At 40.1% G+C, this 10,039-nt stretch overlaps 1 long non-coding RNA gene and 5 other non-coding genes across 6 annotated transcripts; 2 read left to right on the plus strand and 4 right to left on the minus strand.

The window, feature by feature from the left end:
- Positions 1-3,263: 3,263 nt before the first annotated feature.
- On the minus strand, positions 3,264-3,338 carry Trnas-cga. Its single transcript has one exon. It is a non-coding gene; the product is annotated as a tRNA-Ser (tRNA).
- Positions 3,339-3,563: 225 nt separating this feature from the next.
- On the minus strand, positions 3,564-3,638 carry Trnas-cga. Its single transcript has one exon. It is a non-coding gene; the product is annotated as a tRNA-Ser (tRNA).
- A 225-nt stretch (positions 3,639-3,863) lies between these two features.
- Positions 3,864-3,938, minus strand: Trnas-cga. The gene has a single exon. It is a non-coding gene; the product is annotated as a tRNA-Ser (tRNA).
- A 225-nt stretch (positions 3,939-4,163) lies between these two features.
- Trnas-cga lies at positions 4,164-4,238 on the minus strand. The gene has a single exon. It is a non-coding gene; the product is annotated as a tRNA-Ser (tRNA).
- A 221-nt stretch (positions 4,239-4,459) lies between these two features.
- Trnas-cga lies at positions 4,460-4,534 on the plus strand. Its single transcript has one exon. It is a non-coding gene; the product is annotated as a tRNA-Ser (tRNA).
- A 4,165-nt stretch (positions 4,535-8,699) lies between these two features.
- LOC124716928 lies at positions 8,700-9,339 on the plus strand. Its single transcript, XR_007005672.1, has 2 exons — positions 8,700-8,760; positions 9,155-9,339. It is a non-coding gene; the product is annotated as an uncharacterized LOC124716928 (long non-coding RNA).
- Positions 9,340-10,039: the final 700 nt, after the last annotated feature.

A 10,039-nucleotide genomic window follows, 5' to 3' on the forward strand; every position in this document is an offset into this window, starting at 1 on the left:
GGTGACTAGACCTGTAAACAACTCTGTTGACGTAAGTGACGTCACACGTTGGCCACAGCGTTTATAGTGGGCTAAACTGCGATTTTCCGATATCAGTGATTTCTGTGAATGCTACTTTTCAGTATCTGTTATTCTTAACTGTGATTTGTCGCAGTTAAGAGTCGCAGTTAAGGAACATAGGTCGTGTATCCCTCCGCCACTGCGATTTCTGCTACTTCCGCGATTTCTGCGATTTCTGTGACTTATGCGATTTCTGTGATTCCTCCGATTTCTGCGACTTACCACCGTATGAAAAAGTTACATCTGTCAACACAGAAAATTGCATCTCAACAAACTGTCATTGGCAAGTATGTTTTACGTTTTTTCTTCCGTTGGCTTTAATTTTGTATTAAAGAAACAACTGTGAAAATATTAATGGTATAATTAATATGTAAGTAGCCATAAGTACCGTAATAGTTCGTATTTAGAAAATGAATTCTAACATATTGTTATGTTCACAGGTACCTGAACTACATATCAATCACTCAGTAAAGTGATAACTCAAAATATCATTGTCAACAGATCTGAAGAAATTGCCACTGCGTCTTTAGACCGTTTTCGTCAGACGAGAGGTTAGTTTCTAAGCGTTTCGATGGACTTAATTACTTCAGCGAGATCGTTCTTGCAAATGTGATATTCATTATAGCAAATATTAGCAATCTACTCTGTCAATTATATTGCTAGTAATTAATGACAGCAAAAATTGTTTAATAATCCTTGTGTTTTTGCAGACACAGTTCTGACTCTGGTTACTGGTTGCTGTACGTATCTATCCACATCAAGGCTGTTGAGAGAGACTCGTGAAGATTCAAGACAGCTCTTAGAGGATTTGCAGTTTAAAAGTGAAATAATTGTGAAGTAAGTGTGTGAATGATTAAACTGTGTTTTACTGAAGTTGTTGTGCGATTTTAAAGGAATAATAAATGTCAAATACAGTGAGTGAATAATAAAAATCTCCTTTTCCACATGTTTAAGCCATCCTGTACCCATAATTTTCCGCCACTTACTTATTGGTAAACACTTGTTGGAGAGTGACATGCCCCCCCCCCCCTCCCTTTCTCCACAATCTTGGTGTGACACTGACCTGTAACATATCCCGAAGTCTACAATATGCATTTTGAGGCTGTTGATATGAAAGTGGGAAGTACAGATCTTCCAGTTACATCAGGAATAGCTTAAGTGCATTACTTGAAAGTAACACAGGAAAAGCTTACTTATGTAGGTGGTAGTAGTGTCGGCAAAAAGTTCTTGTGTGTGAAGTTGCCATGTAGAACACCAGGTGTAAAACTTTTCTCCCAAGTCTTGAACTGTGTCGGAACAAAAGTGAGGCATTCATATGACTCAATAATACTGTTTTCATTTCACTACACTTATACCGATGTCTGAGTTCTGCTGTGTTAACATTGCAAAGTAACTGTTTTATAAGTCTGTAGCACAGAACAAAACTCACTTACGCGTACAACCAAAAAATTCTCTTACATAAAACTCGCTGGAATATATGAAAATTAAGTATGGAACCTTACACAAAACATTGTCTTGGTCTGCATCGTTTGTCGTATAGTTACAGCCCATAAGTAAGGTCATTCAGTGAGAAACCTTGTGTTTAAGTAACAACGTCATTTGTTTGAGTATGTTTCGCTAAGAGTCGGTGTAGGCGTGTCAGTGGTGGACCTGCGGAAATATGCTGAGTGAGTCTTGCGAGGATGAATAACTGTCGTTGTCGTCGTCGTCTACAGTCGCTGAGCTAGGACCGCACTGACGCTGTTGGTTCAACGCTTCCATCTGTCTGGCGATTCGAAAAACTCCAGTTTTGGTCCGCAGAATGAAATCGCACTGACAACTGCGTTCATTTTCAGAACTGGTCTCTTTTAGCGGTATTTAGAAAACACATTGCAACCCCACTATCCAATCGTGACCGATTTAACCCTTAAAGTGACTGTGATAAATATAGGTCCCACTGGTCTTAAATGTCGTTTTTACTTTATTTACGAGAAACAACCAGTTGTATTGTTATTAGTATACTGAAACAGTAGTTTCTGTAATATACATTAATACCATTTTATGTTTATAAGTCGGTAGGCTTGTGATATGAACATGAGTAATGGCATGAATACAAGCTGATACAAAAAGAACAGACTTCAGATGTTTATTGCAGACCAACTATAAGACACACACTTTGCGTTTGTCAGTGGATAGAGGAATGTTCAATGTTTTGACATAACCGCGCTGTTGTTTGTTTGTAGCGACATGACTGCACCATAGGAGAAATCATTTTGTGTGATGGAATTTGCGCGAAATCAATCCACTGTTAAAGTGCAACTTGCTTTCCGCCATTGATTCAGAAAAAAGGCGCCTCTGCACAAGCAATTTGACTTGCATAAAAAAATTCTTGCATATGCAAAGGGAATACCACTGGCGGGCCACGCACGTCTGATGAAATTGCCAAGCGCGTCAGATGTGCGCTGGCACGGAACCCATGGAATTCCATAATACCAGAAACTTCATCTTCCTCAAACAACGGTGTGGCGTGTTCTGAAACAACACCCCTATATGAAGTCTTAAAAGTTGCAGTTACTGCAGCAATTGCGTCCTGGCGACCATAACAAAAGCTACAAATTCTGCATTTTAGTTCTCCAGGATGTGGCATGGGACTCGTTTTCGGTACGACTTATCTTTTCGGGCGAATCGACGTTTCATCTCATGGATAAAGTAAACGCCATAATGTAAGATATTGAGGGTCACAAAATGCTGTCGTCGCCGTTGAACATTTTAGAGAATTACCAAAACTGAACGTATTTCGTGCTATTTCTGTTCACGAAGTTTATGGACCTTTCTTTTTTGCGGAGGAATTTATGACAAGTGTCTCATATCTGGACATGCTGCAAAATTGGTTTTTTCTTAAACTTCAAGAAGATTCAGATGATTTCATTTTTATGCATGATAGCGCCCCGCCTCACTTTCAGTTTGATGTATGGCATTTTTCTTAACACCACCTTCCCACAACTTTGAACTGGAAGGTGTAGACAAGAGCGTGTTCATTGTATTTTGGCCTCGCGGCTCACCCGACCTCACGCCTTGCCACTTTTTTCTGTGAGGGTACATAAGACAGTGTTTGTACCGCCTATGGCAGCTCCCCCTAGATCTGAGAAATCGAATTGTTGAAGCTTGTTGATTCAGTAAACAGGGACCAGTTGATATGAAACTTCCTGGCAGATTAAAACTGTGTGCCCGACCGAGACTCGAACTCGGGACCTTTGCCTTTCGCGGGCAAGTGCTCTACCAACTGAGCTACCGAAGCACGACTCACGACCGGTACTCACAGCTTTACTTCTGCCAGTATCCGTCTCCTACCTTCCAAACTTTACAGAAGCTCTCCTGCGAACCTTGCAGCACTAGCACTCCTGAAAGAAAGGATACTGCGGAGACATGGCTTAGCCACAGCCTGGGGGATGTTTCCAGAATGAGATTTTCACTCTGCAGCGGAGTGTGCGCTGATATGAAACTTCCTGGCAGATTAAAACTGTGTGCCCGACCGAGACTCGAACTCGGGACCTTTGCCTTTCGCGGGCAAGTGCTCTACCAACTGAGCTACCGAAGCACGACTCACGACCGGTACTCACAGCTTTACTTCTGCCAGTATCCGTCTCCTACCTTCCAAACTTTACAGAAGCTCTCCTGCGAACCTTGCAGAACTAGCACTCCTGAAAGAAAGGATACTGCGGAGACATGGCTTAGCCACAGCCTGGGGGATGTTTCCAGAATGAGATTTTCACTCTGCAGCGGAGTGTGCGCTGATATGAAACTTCCTGGCAGATTAAAACTGTGTGCCCGACCGAGACTCGAACTCGGGACCTTTGCCTTTCGCGGGCAAGTGCTCTACCAACTGAGCTACCGAAGCACGACTCACGACCGGTACTCACAGCTTTACTTCTGCCAGTATCCGTCTCCTACCTTCCAAACTTTACAGAAGCTCTCCTGCGAACCTTGCAGAACTAGCACTCCTGAAAGAAAGGATACTGCGGAGACATGGCTTAGCCACAGCCTGGGGGATGTTTCCAGAATGAGATTTTCACTCTGCAGCGGAGTGTGCGCTGATATGAAACTTCCTGGCAGATTAAAACTGTGTGCCCGACCGAGACTCGAACTCGGGACCTTTGCCTTTCGCGGGCAAGTGCTCTACCAACTGAGCTACCGAAGCACGACTCACGACCGGTACTCACAGCTTTACTTCTGCCAGTATCCGTCTCCTACCATCTCATTCTGGAAACATCCCCCAGGCTGTGGCTAAGCCATGTCTCCGCAGTATCCTTTCTTTCAGGAGTGCTAGTTCTGCAAGGTTCGCAGGAGAGCTTCTGTAAAGTTTGGAAGGTAGGAGACGGATACTGGCAGAAGTAAAGCTGTGAGTACCGGTCGTGAGTCGTGCTTCGGTAGCTCAGTTGGTAGAGCACTTGCCCGCGAAAGGCAAAGGTCCCGAGTTCGAGTCTCGGTCGGGCACACAGTTTTAATCTGCCAGGAAGTTTCATATCAGCGCACACTCCGCTGCAGAGTGAAAATCTCATTCTGGAGGGACCAGTTGATTCATGGGTGGAATGATATGGACTACCATTTCGGTGTTTCTCGAGCAAAGCATGGTGCTCATGTTGAGTGCATGGTCATAACACTTTGAACCTTCCTCTATCCAGTGACTTGCACAACGTGTTTCTGTCTTTCAGAGTTTGTAATAAAAAACTGAAGTCTATTCTTTTTTAATCGGCCTGTATTTACTGATGGCCTTTAAGGCACTCGCCTTCAGATCCCGTTTTGTGTGCAACTACATTTATAATTTTGAGACATAATTAAACATTATAATAAAATTGTTTACAATTTTAACCCCTTTCAAAAGAATGATCAACTGCATAAAAGCATTGGTCCAAGAAATATTTCTTAACTTAGGTATGAGGGCTCTTGGGTCCTTTGTTGCTTTGATTTGATTTGGTAAATTATTATAATTTGTATCCCAACATTTAAAACAGTTTTGGTAGCTAGTAGTTCTGGACTGAATCATATGTAGGTCAGAGTGCTGCCTTGTTGCATAGTTATGAATATTGAATTTTAATGTACAGTCATTAACAGGTATGACTTGACAAATGAGACGATATTATAAATGTAAGCAGAGGGCAGTGTCATAATGCCTTTTGTTTTGAAATGTCTGCATGATTCGTTATGTCTTAGGTTACATATTATGCATATTGACTTTTTTGCATTTTGAAAATATCTACCCCCAGGTGAGTTCCCCCAAAATAAGATTCTCTACTATAGAGTGGAAGTAAGCATAATATACATGTATGAGAACAGATTTTGTGACTGATTTTTTGAGTATCCTTAAAATGTAACACACAGTTGATAGCTTTTTTGAGATATAATTTGTGCGAGTCTCCCACTTGAGATTTTCTTCAAGCCATATACCAAGAAACTTGACAGTCCACACACGTAGGGTCGTGGTTATTTAGAATCACATTGGGCATTTCTTGTTTTTTGGGATGAGAATCTGAAGTTGATGTACGTTGTTTGTGTATATTTATAATCAGTTCTCGTTGAACCATTTGCTGAGTGGCGACATAAACGGTTTAATTTTTTGGTTGTGGTCCTCTGTATCAAAACCTGTTATTAGTATCCTCGTGTCATCGGCAAATAGTGTGGTATGTCCTGTAGCAAGCTTTGTGCCTATGTCATAGATGTATAGCAGAAACAGTATGGGTTCCAGGATTGAGCCTTGTGGCACACCATATCTAATAGGCATTTTGTCAGAGGAGTGGGCAGTACATTGATGGGTGGTTGTATTCTTTATTCAAAATTAATTTCAACTTTTTGTAATCTGTTCGACAGGTAAGATACTAACCATTTGTGTGCAATTCATCTTACACCTTTATTTGCTAGCATCTTAAGGAGTATGGTATGGTCAATTACATCAAAGGCTTTGGATAAATCTAAAAAGATATCAGTAGAGATTTCCTTATTATCCAGTGCTTTTAAGGTTTTGTTGAGATACCCATAAATAGCTGTGGTAGTCGTTCCAAAAAGAGTTCAAATCGTTCTGAGCACTATGGAACTTAACTTCTGAGGTCATCAGTCCCCTAGAACTTAGAACTAGTTAAACCTAACTAACCTAAGGACATCACACATATCCATGTCCGAGGCAGGATTTGAACCTGCGATCGTAGCGGTCGCGCGGTTCCAGACTGAAGCGCCTAGAACTGCTCAGCCACCCCACCCGGCTGTGGTAGTCGTCTTTTGTTTTCTAAAACCATGCTGTTGTTTCGTTAATCTGGATAGTTTATTAGAAAAGTCTTCCAATCTGGTGTAAAATTTTTCAAATATTTTTTGACAATTCCGTGACAAGTCGCAACTAAGAGTCGCAAGTAGCAACTAAAAAGCGCAGTTAGTACTGCCATCTGTTGAGCAAAGTTCATACTACGCTATTCGCTACCGAGTCAAACTGCGATTTCTGTGACAAATCGCAACTAAGAGTCGCAAGTAGCAACTAAAAAGCGCAGTTAACATACTTTTCCTAGTGTCATCTGTTGACCGACGTACGTACTTCGTTATGAGAGCCTTGTGCTTCACGAGATCGATGTGCTGTGTGTTCATATGAAGGGCTTATTTCAATAGTGGTACAAGTCCATTTTTGTTCATTTTGAGATACAGAGTCGTAAAGTTAAATGAGCGCTGAAAAATCTGCAGTTGAAATACCAGAAATATTCAAGCATATGGCTTCTTGCTAGAGATGAACCTTTATTTATGTTTGTTTGGGTCACTAATTTCAGAAACATTATAGACAGAAAAGTGGAGGTAATGGACTTGTACCACTATTGAAATAAGCCCTTCATATTATAGGACGACATGCACATTCAGCATCAGTTATGGTTGGTCAAATACTGCTGTGACTCTGAATGTATTATATTAATAAGAAGCAACATTGCCTTTTTCTCCTGAAAATATCAAGTAACGTAACAAATGTGTTTGATTCTGCTTCCAATACGACAGTTTTGGTTAATACTCCACATGCCTACAGGACTTTGCAATGTTAACACAGCAGAACTCAGACATCTGTATAAGTGTAGTGAAATGAAAACAGTATTATTGAGTCATATGAATGCCTCACTTTTGTTCCGACACAGTTCAAGACTTGGGAGAAAAGTTTTACACCTGGTGTTCTACATGGCAACTTCACACACAAGAACTTTTTGCCGACACTACTACCACCTACATAAGTAAGCTTTTCCTGTGTTATTTTCAAGTAATGCACTTAAGCTATTCCTGATGTAACTGGAAGATCTGTACTTCCCACTTTCATATCAACAGCCTCAAAATGCATATTGTAGACTTCGGGATATGTTACAGGTCAGTGTCACACCAAGATTGTGGAGAAAGGGGGGGGGGGGGGGCATGTCACTCTCCAACAAGTGTTTACCAATAAGTAAGTGGCGGAAAATTATGGGTATAGGATGGCTTAAACATGTGGAAAATGAGATTTTTATTATTCACTCACTGTATTTGACATTTATTATTCCTTTAAAATCGCACAACAACTTCAGTAAAACACAGTTTAATCATTCACACACTTACTTCACAATTATTTCACTTTTAAACTGCAAATCCTCTAAGAGCTGTCTTGAATCTTCACGAGTCTCTCTCAACAGCCTTGATGTGGATAGATACGTACAGCAACCAGTAACCAGAGTCAGAACTGTGTCTGCAAAAACACAAGGATTATTAAACAATTTTTGCTGTCATTAATTACTAGCAATATAATTGACAGAGTAGATTGCTAATATTTGCTATAATGAATATCACATTTGCAAGAACGATCTCGCTGAAGTAATTAAGTCCATCGAAACGCTTAGAAACTAACCTCTCGTCTGACGAAAACGGTCTAAAGACGCAGTGGCAATTTCTTCAGATCTGTTGACAATGATATTTTGAGTTATCACTTTACTGAGTGATTGATATGTAGTTCAGGTACCTGTGAACATAACAATATGTTAGAATTCATTTTCTAAATACGAACTATTACGGTACTTATGGCTACTTACATATTAATTATACCATTAATATTTTCACAGTTGTTTCTTTAATACAAAATTAAAGCCAACGGAAGAAAAAACGTAAAACATACTTGCCAATGACAGTTTGTTGAGATGCAATTTTCTGTGTTGACAGATGTAACTTTTTCATACGGTGGTAAGTCGCAGAAATCGGAGGAATCACAGAAATCGCATAAGTCACAGAAATCGCAGAAATCGCGGAAGTAGCAGAAATCGCAGTGGCGGAGGGATACACGACCTATGTTCCTTAACTGCGACTCTTAACTGCGACAAATCACAGTTAAGAATAACAGATACTGAAAAGTAGCATTCACAGAAATCACTGATATCGGAAAATCGCAGTTTAGCCCACTATAAACGCTGTGGCCAACGTGTGACGTCACTTACGTCAACAGAGTTGTTTACAGGTCTAGTCACCAGGCAGCGCTGTCACGCTATCAGCCTTACTGATGACGTCATGAAGCGATTCCTCGGGGCCCGCGAGACGCACGTATGCTGATGCCTTGTGGATTTGTGTATGATGGCGGGATTTGTGTGCGTTAAAGCTTTTCAATCACGGAAAAAAATTGATAATACTTGCTGCAAAAGCACGTGTTTGCAGACGAGAAAGGATAGTTTATATTCCAGACAATGGACGGTAAGTAAGTTCCGTTAGTAATGTTATCATGCGCAAGAAAAGTAAAATGTAGTAAATCTACAGAAATTTCAATCTTTGTGCCTATAGTGTTCTGATGCATTGTGTTACTCGGTAAAGTTTCTTTCAATGCATCTATGTGGATTATTTGTGGTAACGGCGTATTCTCATAACAAATGGCTTCGGTATTTAAGTTGCAATCATCGTAACTTTTTCCTGATCAAAAATTGTGTAGTAACTGTATTCTAACAGTAACATCCACATTTGAAAACTTTTGAATGTTCACAATTAATCATCGATCATAGTCAGTATTTTTGACAGTAAAATAGATATGAATTGCAGTGACTGAATCCAGGTTTGTGAGTGGTGTAATGTGTTTTTGTAATGGATGTTTCAGAGTTTCTGAAGTGAAAGTCCAAGGAAGAGAAGACAACGAGAAGTAGCTTTTTTGATAGTAGCTGTTTCATGATTTATAGGCCTACTGGGGAAACTCGCCACGTAAAAAAACGAGTAACACATCCAGCTTGGTACCTCTATGGTGATGTGGAAATCCGAGCATTGTTAATAAAGAAATTAATTCTGTGTGTGTCTTTCTTTTGATTCCCTTATCATGTTGCTTATAGTAGACCAAATTTAATTAAAATACCCAGGTGATAATTTCAACATAAATTGGACGATGTGCATAGCTGCTTCTCACAGGCAAAGTATAAATATTCACCATCCTATGGCATGCGTGTTCACTGGTCAGTTATGGCAAAAGAAATCACTGACTCAAAGCATAATTTGCTTGGTAGACATAATTGGAAATGGCCTTTTTAGTTATAAGTTTACATTATTAGATTATAGTACTCCCTGAGAGATTATCTTCTGCATTTCTTGGCCCTGACATGATTAGGTCTGGAATACAGCAGTAAGTGTGCTGCTCTGCTGTCAGCAGCATGGTAGTCAATGTGTTAAGCAGTCGTTTAGGAACTAGTGTGAAGTATATGCACCTGTACAGCCTTGGCTAAAAAGATACAGCTAGAATGCTAATTACTGTTTCAGGAATTAACCTTTACACAGTTAAATATATTATGTTAAATATGTATCTAAGACTGAATTCATGAATAACTCTGTAGTCATTTAAATAAAAATGCTGCAAACCGAAAAATTGTCTTGAAATGGTAAGGGATATCAAATATAAGTAAATATTTATCCTCTGTAAGATTAAAGTGTAAAATTGCTGATACCTGGTTGTTACCATATCAGTGCTGGCCCCAGCAGAGCAATCTGCTGTGACCAC

The sequence above is a fragment of the Schistocerca piceifrons genome, chromosome 9 (genome assembly GCF_021461385.2).
Source record: "Schistocerca piceifrons isolate TAMUIC-IGC-003096 chromosome 9, iqSchPice1.1, whole genome shotgun sequence".
NCBI classification, from domain to species: Eukaryota; Metazoa; Arthropoda; class Insecta; order Orthoptera; family Acrididae; genus Schistocerca; species Schistocerca piceifrons.